Source organism: Theropithecus gelada, chromosome 7b, assembly GCF_003255815.1.
Source record: "Theropithecus gelada isolate Dixy chromosome 7b, Tgel_1.0, whole genome shotgun sequence".
NCBI classification, from domain to species: Eukaryota; Metazoa; Chordata; class Mammalia; order Primates; family Cercopithecidae; genus Theropithecus; species Theropithecus gelada.
Genome location: NC_037675.1, coordinates 102,314,679 through 102,326,773, shown reverse-complemented (window position 1 = coordinate 102,326,773; position 12,095 = coordinate 102,314,679).

The window sequence follows — 12,095 nt, the reverse complement described above, 5'->3', positions numbered from 1 at the left end:
CAGGCTCCCAACTCAGACGGCCTGGCGTGAATTCTGATACCACCACTTGACTTTGGCTGGGATCCTTTCACCTCTCTACACCTCAATTTCTCCACCTGTAAAACAGGGATAATAGTACCTGCACTCCAGCCTGGGTGACAGAGCGAGACTCCCAAGGGTGTTGAGAAGGTTAAATGAGGCAGTAGGTGCTCAGTAACCCAAGTGGCATCCTCCCTCCTCCTGCAGAGAGCCCCCGCTGCCCCAAGGAGAGCAGGCCTCACAGTGCCACCCAGTCCACAAGAATGCAGAGCTCAGAACCTTTACATCGGTCTCCTGTTTGCAGGAACAGCTCCAGGCCTGGCAGACAAGGGCTGTGCGCCTCTCTAGCGTCCACCACCCGCCCTTCCTGGGAATCCCAGGCCGGAGCAGTGGAAGATTCTCAGAGCAGCCGAGAAGTGCACCAGCCCCTGATGCATGCACTTTCTACAGCCATCATGCCAACACGTCCTGCAGCCTCAGCCTACCCAGAGTTCATTTCCTCCCATTTGGGGTAACTTCACCACCCCAGGTCACTGGACGGGACCGAAGGCCACCAAAGGTCATCCCAGAATACCGCAAGTCACCTTGGCTCTCAGTGCTTCGCCCAGAAACCTGAGTCTACCCCCCACACCCGTCTACTGAGCTGCCGGGGCTTATGTTGTGCAAACGCTGCGCCCTCTGAGACAGGGGCTCAAATGTTCCACATACCCTTTAGGTATTTGCGGAAAGGATGAGCTCAAAGGCGACTGCCTCTAGGTAAACGGAGCTGCCCTCACACATGTGATGATAAGGAAAAGCAAATGAAGGCTGCCTTTGAACGGCCTTTTGGCTCCACCAGCTCCCAACCTAAAGCTGCGTTTGCAATGGTGAACTGTGGGGGATGGGGGCCTGGAGGTGGTGGGGGAAGGACGGTGGCTACTAGTACCCTGGCCCTTTGAGAAGGGTCCTGCCCACTTCGCCCTGCCAGGCCTAGGTTTCCCCCCTGCAAAAATAGGAAAATTGATATTTATGCCACAGACTTGCTCTGAACACAGACTAAAGCAGACTATTTTCTTTTTATTTATCTTTTTTTGGGACGAGGTCTCACTTTGTTGCCCAGGCTGGAGTACAGTGGTGGAATCATGGCTCATTGCAGCCTCAAACTCCTGGGTTCAAGCAATCTTCCTGCCTCAGCATCCCAAGTAGCTGGGACTACAGGCACCTGCCACCACATCAAGTTTGTTTGTTTGTTTGTTTGTTTGTTTGATTGTTTTTTTAAGAGACAGGGTCTCTCTATGCTGCCCAGGCTGGTCTGGAACTCTCAGATTCAAGAGATCCTCCTGCCTCAGCCTCCCAAAGTGCTGAGATTACAGGCATGAGCCACCGCACCTGGCAACAGACTATTTTCTAAAAGCCTCCCACATTACCCAACTAAATAGGGACGTTAAGGGTCAAGGTCCAGGGCTAGGGAGGTGGAACTCTGGAGCAGGAGGCACAGGGAACATAGGCAGGGGGCACAGGGAACATAGGCAGGGAAGCCCGGCCAGGCACACTCAGAACGGGCTCCTCCAAAATACACCAGCAGAGTATTTGCATGTTTAGCCTGAGTTCTGTCAACTTTAAAAGACAATTTCAGATTGTTTTACTTATCCATTCATTCATTCCATTCAAGAAGCACTTCCTGGGTGCCTAGGGCTGGCATTATTTTACATGCCAATGGCTAGGGATAAAATGACAAGTGATGAGACAAGCACCCTGCCTCACTGAGCTCAGAGCCAACAAGGGGGCTGAACTGCACACCTAGTGTGTTCAGGCTCCACTCTGCACGCCTCTGCTTAGATCTTAGATGGGTCGCTTGCTCAGCCCAGGCCCTGAGACTCAGTGAATGCTCTTCCTGGAGGATGAAATGAGAAATGAAATGATAACATTGTCATTTAACCACAAGAGAGAGCCCACAGAGGTTTGGGATGCCCAGGAAGAGCTGGCACCTCTCACTGCAGTGGGAGCGTCGGGAATCTGGGCCCACATCCATTCCCGCGAGTCTAGCCTTATGTACATTTCCCAGAAATTCTCACTGTTTATACTGAGGGGCCTCCCTGGAGCAGAAGTTATTCAAATCCTGTTTTCAGCTGTAAGTCACTTCCTGTCTAGCTTAGGGCAAAGGCATCTCAGAGCATTGAATGTATGGCCACGTGGCCGCCCCAGAGATCCAAGCAAAACTGTCTGGTTGCCCAGCCTGAGCTGTTCCTGAAAGGCTTGAGTGTGTAATCCCAGACCCCTGCTTTGGAGTTATACAAAGGGCCCTCCGGTAAACCCTGAACAGCAGGCATGACCCAGGCCCAGACTTACGGCTGTTTTCCACAGCTCATATTGGGGCCCTAATGTGTAGAAATCTGAGTGGACCTAGACTGAAGATCCCCACTGAGGAGGTCAGGAAGTGGCCAGGGAACCTTATACAAGCTTTCCTCTCCCACCAGGCTGTGCAGGAGGCTAGGGTGAGGGTGGTGGCAGGAGGTAGAGGGAGGAAGACGAGGGGAGAAGAGGAAGGGCCCAAGGTCACCAGCACTCCCTGGTGAGACCCCTCCAACTCCCATCTCGGTAACTGCTTCCCCAGCAGGGGTTTCCGCAGGCTTCCCATCCTGTGCTAAGGAGAAGAGCACGTCCACCTGGAATGGGAAGGCACCCTCCTGCCCATCTCAGGGCCACAGAAATGTGGGCCAGGAAGGGGAAGAAGGCAGGCGCTAGCTCCATCTCCCACATCCCAATCATAGCATCTCAAATTATACACGTGGCATCATGGGGCTTGTTGAGAACATAAGGTAGTGCTTCCTGGAGGGAAAGGCTTGAAATAAGCAACCCCAAATGAACAAGGCGAAGATGTAACAAGGGCCTGGAACCTGGTGGCCGTGCTGACTCTGCGTGTGCCATGTCCTCCCTGGTGAGTGAGTGGGCCAGGAGAAATGGGGGTTCTAGGCCTATGGGTCAGAAATCCCAATAAGAAACTATTTTGGCTCCAAGGGGCCCCTAGCCACACAGCTCCAGGAACCTGGGAGACGCAGGGCAGCCCGTGGTCACTCCTCCTGGCTGCATCCCAAGTCCTTGTGTATTCTGTGAGTTAGGAGCTTAAAGGCACAAGAACTGTGTGAGGGTATGTGTTTGACCAGAAGGCAGGAAGGAAGCAGCTGAGCCTACAACTTTTCTGGAGCACCTCCTGGACCACCCTCTGCTTTGCAGCTTAGATCTCTGGGGAAGGGGGCTGGGGCGCTCGGCGGAAACCATCACTCATTTGCATATGATGGGGGAAGGCAATGCACGGCAGAAACAGGGTTTGAATGATTTATAGGAATGCTTTGTGTCAGGTCGAGATGGCCTCATCCCCATAGGCCACATTCCTGGCAGGCTGGGGTCGGGGTCCCTGGGCCAGAGATCTGAGATCAGGCTGGCCAGCAAGCCCCCAAGTAAAAGTTTCTGCTGAACAGAGCACAGAAGCCGAGCTGTGTTCCCTTAGATCAAGATATTCACATTTAAACTCATGTTCCCTTTAAATAAAGTGGAAACTCCCCATCCTCCCACTCTACACCAAGATTCAAATCCCCCCAGCAAGACTGTGTGCGGAGGCTGTGTTTGCTTTAGGCCCCCAGCTCAGGCAACTTCAGTTTTGTGACTCTCTAGCACCTCTCACGCCCATCCTACAGCCTGGGGTGGCTCAGGAGCCACCTGGTCCGAGGAATGGCTGGATTGGGAGAGACCATATCAAAAGATTCCGGCGGAACTTCTGTTAGTTCCTTAAGATACCATTAGAAGGCCACGCCATCCCACGAAGCTTCTCTCATCAACTTTACACTATGTTTGCAGTCTAACTAGGTGTGACTTCTCAGTTGGCATTCTGGCAATATGTACCCAGCATTTCAATGCACATGAGTCTCAGCCCAGACGTTCACTCCTAGAAATTGTTCCTGCAGAAATACTTGCACAGCGCAAAGAGACGCAGAGCAACAAGGACATCCAGCACGGCGTTATCAGTCTGCAAACTGAGCACAGCACTTAGCATGCACTTAGTATGCGCCAGGCAGGGTTTGAAGAGCTTTTTATACTTAATAGCTCATTTAATCTTCACCCAAGAGGTAGGTACTTGACCATGCCTGCTTTACAGATGAGGAAACTGAGGCACAGATCTACCATGCAAGAAGCAGGCCTGGCATCTGTGCCAAGAGGTATCTCCCTGCTGAATTGGATTCACAATCCTTCCATCCCCTTTGGCCCCTGGGAGGGCAGGGACACTGGAAACTTCAGGTCCAGTGAACGGAGTTGAACCGAGTTCTTGGCCACACAGATAACAGAGAACCCCAAAGGAAGATGGGGTGTCATCTGCGCACAGTCTCCCAATCGGAAAGTTAGCATTCTCCCTTCAGTTGTGAGAAGGCTCATAAGCACCGCCCCCCCCACCGCCCCAACACACACACACACACACACACACACACACACACACACACACACTCTTGGCTCAGGAAAGGGGCATCACGGTACCCTAGCTGCTCTCTGGTGTACACGGCTCAATGCAGAAATCACAGTTCGAGTTGACTCTCCACAGAGGAGCTGGGTCTTGGGGCCTCTCAGTTTCCCTAACTCGGGAGAAAGGCTTGTGGCAGCTTCCATTCAAACTCTTCAGCAAACACCCAGGAGGAGCATGCCAATCCGGACCCGCTGCCACAGGAATCATGGTGGGACACCGCAAATCACAGCCCAAAGATCATCAACATCAACCCCACAGTGAGGGCCACCGGGTGCCTGTGCATCACCAACCATGGGACCTCAGGGCCGTGGGGCAGCAACAGTGAATCCTACTGAGCCACAGCAGAGCAGACTGGCAGGCCCCGGTGCACCGGCCGTGGTCCACCGCTGGCTTGAAATCACTGATAGGGAACCTAAAGCATTCTTCGATCCTATTTGCAAAGCCACCAAGCAGCCCAGTCACACATCTGTGCATCCCCAAGTCCCCTTTTCATTTGCTTAAAGGGTACATGTGGCTGGCAAGAAGTGCTCGAGAGGTTTCAGGCAGTGCTGGAGTGGATTCTGCAGGTGCCAAGCCTCCTCAAGACCCAGAGGTCCTAAAGCCCAGTCTCCAGTCTCAGACTCAGAGGACGGAGATGGACAGGCTTTCAGTCTCAGCCCTCCCCCAAAACAGAGTCATTTGCAAACTGGCAAGACTGGGAAGGGACCTGAAAACTCCAGTGCTCAGAGAATCCTTCCCCTTCTTAAAGGAACAAATCAACTCCAACTGGGAATGGCCAGGGAGACGAATACCACCTTCCTTAGGGGAGTTTGCTTCCATCCACGGCCTGGGCTAAGCAGATTCCACTCCTCGCCCCAGGCTGTGTGGGAGAGCCCATGATAGGCTTGGAGCTCAGCAAAGTCGGTGTTGCCTCCTGGGGCCTGGGAAGGGCCAGCTCTCCATCCAGTGGAGAGCAGGGCTCTTTAGGGCTCCCCATGCTACTAGTTCGGGGCTCCTCTTAAAATTTATTTTTACCCCCAAATCCTGCCCAACAGAGCGTCCATCCTCCACTTTTACAGATGCCTCAAGGGAGGTTCACAGAGGCCCAGAGACTTGCTCCAGCTCTCTATGGGAGCACTGAGATAGTGCCAATCTGTGACCATCCAGGTCATTCTCCTCCTTCCCCTGCCCCAAGGGAAGTGACCAACTTGAGACATTGAGAGGACAAGTAGGTCCAGCACTGGGGCCTGCCATGCCAGGTCCTGTAGAGTCATCTCTCTCCTGCCATCACTGGCAACAGATCAAATGTTAAAGGTCGAAAGGAAAAGGCTCCCTCAGGGCTAACCATTCAGATACTTCCTTTTCTTGCTTCAAACAGAGGACAAGATCCACCCTTATTGACACAAACAAGATGACAAAGAGCCCAGGGAAGGTAAGGCAAGTCAAGGGCAGAGGAGAGTTCTTCAAGCTATGACTTCTCCCCTGAGATAGACACTTCATCCCACTGAGACAGACGCTTCAGGGGCCACAGAACCAAGGGGTCCTCTGCCCAGTGAGCTCAGGTCTTCCCAGCCTCTTCTGTCTCCTGACAGCCTTGCTGCTCTCCCTTTTGGAAAAGCAAGATCCGCAGCTCTGTCCAACAGCGGGGAATGAGAATGACTCATTCTCCTCCTCAGACAACACAGGGCTTGAGCCCCTGCACCTTTTGATCCAGGAAACAATCAAGATCTATCTCATGGCGATGCTCCAGACAGAAGTGTGCATGTGCATTATATGTGTGAGTGTGCGTGTGGCCACGGCGTGCTCCTGTGTGTTGTAATGAAAACGAGGCTGGGGCTGCAGTTCATGATAGCTCAGGGTTGCGCCTGCAGAAGTACCACATCAACCTAGGCCTCAATGATAGGACCCCCAGTCTTCACCACCTCTGCTCAAACAGCTCAGAGAGAGCAGAAGCGGACCTGGGAATGGGAGGTGCCGCCCTTCCCACTTCTGACTCCACCATCCCCCACCATTGGCCTCCAGCAGGGATTCCTTGAGTTCTGGCTAATTCACTGTAACCAGGAGCTTTGGGGGAGGGTTGCCTAAGCATCAAGATTCCATTTCTCTTGAAATGTAGAGTTTCAGATGGGGGAGGTGCAGGACACGAGCCTGGAGCAATTTGGCAGCAGCTTTCCTCCAAACGGGCAAACAGGAAGTTGCCTGAGGACCGTAGATAACCTGTGGTCTGAGAATCACCAAGACCCATGAAATCACAAACCATGGCGAATTGTGGTGAATCACAGCAAACTGCACTGCTGAGAACTGCATTTCGGCAAAAGAGAGCCAGGAAGCCTAGAAGGCACGTCCATTGTGACCAGTTACAGTACCACGGGATTACGGGTTCAGCGGACCGCGGGCAACCGGCGAACCACTCACAATTGGCAAATCACCGGCAATTAGCAAGCCTTGGGCAACTGTGAACCTCGGGCAACTGTGAGCCACGGGCAGCTGGTGAGCCACAGGCAACTGGTGAGCCGCGGGCAACTGCGAGCCGCGGGCAACTGGCGAGCCGCGGGCAATCGGCGAGCCGCGGGCAACTGACAAGCCGTGGGCAACTAGCAAGCCACGGGTAACAGGCAAGCCCCAGCCCAGTGAGCAAAGTCATTTCTCACAGATCCACAAACTTAGCAATTCCAGCCTGGGGTGTAAACAATGACCCAGTTCGCAAGATGGGGTGCCCACCCTCTACTTGGGGAAGCAGAGCAGCTAGCACTCTTGGGGTGAAGCTAAAGGTGTCAAATCTCAGAGACCCCAAAATTCTCAGACCCCAAATAACTCAGACCCAGACCCGAAACAGGTTTCATTCTCAGGGAAGATCAAGCCAGCTGCCAGGTACATTTGCCGGCCTCCTCGGGTGACAGTCATTTCCATAACAAGCAGCGCCAGGTGGGGGTAGCCCCATCCCTGATGTTCAAGAGTGTTCAATTTGGTTTTCTCCTTCTTTCTTTTCTTTCTTTTTTTTTTTTTTAAATTTAGTCTTTTAAACTCTACCCTATCTTACTCTTCTTAAAAAACAGGGTGTCGGGCCGGGCGCGGTGGCTCAAGCCTGTAATCCCAGCACTTTGGGAGGCCGAGACGGGCGGATCACGAGGTCAGGAGATCGAGACCATCCTGGCTAACACGGTGAAACCCCGTCTCTATTAAGAAATACAAAAAACTAGCCGGGCGAGGTGGCGGGCGCCTATAGTCCCAGCTACTCGGGAGGCTGAGGCCGGAGAATGGCGTGAACCCGGGAGGCGGAGCTTGCAGTGAGCTGAGATCCGGCCACTGCACTCCAGCCTGGGCGGCAGAGCGAGACTCCGTCTCAAAAAAAAAAAAAAAAAAACAGGGTGTCCAGGCCAGGCGCAGTGGCTCACGCCTGTAATCCCAGCACTTTGGGAGGCTGATGTGGGTGAATCACGAGGTCAGGAGATCGAGACCATCCTGGCTAACACGGTGAAACCCCATCTCTACTAAAAATTAGCCGGGCGTGGTGGCGGGTGCCTGTAGTCCCAGCTACTCGGGAGGTTGAGGCAGGACAATGGCGTGAACCAAGGAGGTGGAGCTTGCAGTGAGCTGAGATCGTGCCACTGCATTCCAGCCTGGGCAACAGAGACTCCATCTGAAAAAAAGAAAACAAAACAGGGTGTCCTTAGGCAGGCTGTAAGGAACAGAATTTACAGAATTCATCTTGGGGTGGCAGGGAAGATGGTTGTTGCTTTTCCTATCCTGCCTCATCCCACACGAGATGGCCTCAGAGTGGACACAAGACATTAAGGAGCTACCCGGGCAAAGTTCGCCTGGTTCACCTGTCCGCCCAACACATGAAGAAAAGCTAGTGTAGTGTGGTCACCCAAGCCCCAGCTGCAGATCAGGGATTTTGTGGTTCTAAAGGGGAATGGGTACCAAAACGCTTATACAATTCGTAGTGTTTTCAGTAACTATATCATGAAATTCATTCCATTTATTCAGTACAACAATGCAAGGAAATGGGTCTTCCGTTCTCCAGTTTTACAGAACACCAGACTGGCTGGCACCTCTCGCTCACTGAGCAGGTCAGGGTTGCAAAAACCATCAAGGAAAAGAACTGGGATCACGGGTGGGCTATCGACAAGAGAACTGGGTTTTGGGGACCTTCAGAACGGTTTCCCTAAGCCAGGATGAAGGTCTGGGGCAATTCCTACTGCAGAATTTCAGCAAATACTCGAAAGGGTGCAAAAAGTTCCCCGGGGATTAGTGGTTGGCATTATTTCGCGCAGATACCCAGCAATGATAACCTGTGGATCTGAGAATCTCAGAGACGCATTAAGTTGCAAACCAGGGTGAAGTGTGGTGAACCACAGTGAACGGTAGTGCAGAAAACTGCCTGTAGCAAAGAAGGGCCAGGAAGCCTAGCGGGTCAGGGCAGCTCAGATCCTTTGTAGCAAATTAAAGTGTATCAGTGAACCGCGGGCAAATGGCGAACCGCGGGCTACCGGGAACCCAGTTCAGTGGTAGGACTATGTGCTCTCTTGTCCAAGGAGTAGTTAGCATCTTGGCATGAAGCTGCAGATGCCAAATCTCCTCAAATACCCCAAAACTCAATTCCTTGGTCCCCAGAGAAGAAAAGAAGAGAGGAGGACAACAAGTCTCCCTCAGGGCGGAGGGGACCAGGAGAGCGCTTTGCTAGCCCCAGAGCGCAGGCTTCAGGAAGATAAAGACATTTGCAAAACAGTAAGAGGAGTGGGAATCCTCCTCTGAAATTCGGTGGGCTTTTTAGCATTCCTCTTCTTAAAGGAACATCCCCTGCAGGCTTTAAAGAGCTGCTGGAAGGGTGAAATTTACCAAGGTCATCCCAGGGAAGGGTTGTTGTTGCTGTTCTAGTCCTCTCATTCCAGGTAGGAGACGCACAGAGCAAACCCTGGACAGTTGGGTGTGGGTGAGGAAAGCCTTTCTGGTGACACCAGTCCCCTAGATCAGGGGAACAGCCACACACCACTCCAAGGATCAGAGATGAATGAACGCCTGACAATTCATGGTGAACTGAGGGCACAAACCACAGTCTGAGCCAGACATGGTGGCTCGCACCTGTGATCCCAGCTACTCGAAAGGCTGACACAGAAGGATCCGTTGAGGCCAGGAGTTCGAGGCCAGCCTCAGCAACATTACAAGACCCCCATCTGGGAAAAAAAAAAAAAAAAAGGCAGCAGCAAAACACAGTCTGGCAGCAGTGGAGCAGGGAGAAAAGAAGAACCCAGGGAATGTCATTGTACCCACACGGTTACAGTGTTCCAGACCGCGGGCCACTGGCGAACCATGCGCCACTGGCGAATCACGGTAGGAGGAAAATAGCCTCTCACAGACCTGAAAACTTTGTGATCCCCTATTTAGGATCTGGGGCATGAAATCCTCACTTCCTAGTCACCTAGTAGCCAGTAGCCCAATCCTGCTCCTGGGCTCAGTGCTGTTGGAGGTCTCGAGGGGTCCTGCAAACATCAAATTACATCAAAAATGCGGAACTCGATTCTACAGTCCCTAGGGCCAAAAACACAAAAGAGGAGTGTACTCTTCCCCAGGGGAGGAGCCCATTCTCATTCCATAGGGGCGCTTTGCCAGTTCCAGTGCTCAGGCCCCCAGCTGACAGAGCTATTTGCAAGGCAGCAGGAGAGCAGAAGGTAATTCCTTGGGCTGTTGATCTTCTCCAACCCTGTGGGGTTTCCCTTCTTAAAGGAGCCGAATATCTCCAGACAGGCTCTCAAGGGTGGTTCGGGATTGAAATTTGCCAAGTTCAAAGTGGGAGCAAGTACTAAGCATATTTATCTTGTTCTTGCCCGGGGCCTGAAGGGCAAAGCTCTTTGGGATCATGGAGGAACGTTTCCCTAAGTATGGGCAAAGTCTGCCAGCAATCCCAAACCCCATTCCCAGCCAGTAAGCAAATGAATGAAACACAATGTAGCTCCTAGGATGTTGATGCCAGCACTATAAGGGGCACGGGTACCCTCCTGCAGTCAACTGATGCAGAGAGTCAACGCACATGGCCACTCGAGATCACTGGGTACCAAAGCCCTGCCAGGCATGGGAACCAGGAGACCACAACACCATGAATAGTGGCGAGAAGCAAGCGTGCCAGTGACCGGTGGGCCGAGTGAGCCCGGCACTCCGCGGCATGTTACAGGGCAAACCGCAACACTGCAGGTTGGGTCTCTGCCCTCTATCTCAGCAGCCTTAGGGTGACCCTAAAGTCTGACTCCACAGTCCCCAGGGTTGCACTTAAGAAGGGGTTGGGGCTGGGCAGGCCTCCCATCGTGATCACTTACCTTCTCAACCCCACCACCTTCGGACATTTTCAAGCTAGCACGACCAGGTTAGAGGGGTGGAAAATGAATTCTGCTTGTTTCTCTTCGTCTTTTTTTTTTTTTTTCTCAGATGGAGTTTTGCTCTCGTTGCCCAGGCTGGAGTGCAATGGCGCGATCTCAGCTCACCGCAACCTCCGCCTCCCGGGTTCAAGCGATTCTCCTGTCTCAGCCTCCCGAGTAACTGGGATTATAGGCATGCACCACCACACTCAGCTAATTTTGTATTTTTAGTACAGACGGGGTTTCTCCATGTGGGTCAGGCTAGTCTCGAACGCCCAACCTCAAGTGATTCGCCCCCCTCGGCCTCCCAAAGTGATGGGATTACAGGCATGAACCACCGCAGCCGATCTTCTCTTCTTTTATTATTATTATTATTTTATTTTTGAGACAGAGTCTCACTCTGTCGCTCAGGCTGGAGTGCAGTGGCGCCATCTCAGCTCACTGCAGCCTCCTCCTCCCAGGTTTGAGCGATTCTTTTGCCTCAGCCCCCCAAGTAGCTGGGATTACAAGTGCCTGTCATCATGCCCAGCTAATTCTTGTGTTTTTTGGTGGAGATGGGGTTTCACCATTTAGCCAGGCTGGTCTCAAACTCCTGACCTCAGGGGATCCACCTGCCTCGGCCTCCTGAAGTGCTGGGATTACAGGCGTGAGCCACCGCGCTCAGCCTAATTTTTGTATTTTTGTAGAAATGGGGTTCCGCCATGTTGGCCAGGCTGGTCTTGAACTCCTGACCTCCAGGTGATCCACCCGCCTCAGCCTCCCGAAGGGCTGGGATTACAGGCATAAACCAGCACACCCAGCCAGTGCTTCTCTCCTTAAAGCAACAGCCAGGAGCCACTCCTCACACCAAAGACCACCACCCCCAGGGCATTTTGCTTCCATTCACTTCCTGCTAAGCCAGCACCACCCCTGCCCCAGGCTGGGAGAGGAGCTCAGAGGATTGGATAGCTCAGGCTAGGAGCTGGGCCGTCTCAACACTGTCTCCTGGGGGCTGGGGAGGCATCCACCCAACTCTACTGTGAGGATTGCTCTTCAGGGATCCCCAGGTTGCCAGATCGTTGCCAGCTCTTTAATTCGCTGAGATCTCAGGGGGAATTGACCTGACATTTATTTTGCTGCATCCTCACATGAGTCCCTGGAGGTGTATTTTTTTTATTCTCCAATATTATAGGTGACTGACTAGAAAAGCTGCCGGGTATGGTGGCTCTGGCATGGTGGCTCACACCTGTAATCCCAGCACTTTGGGAGGCCGA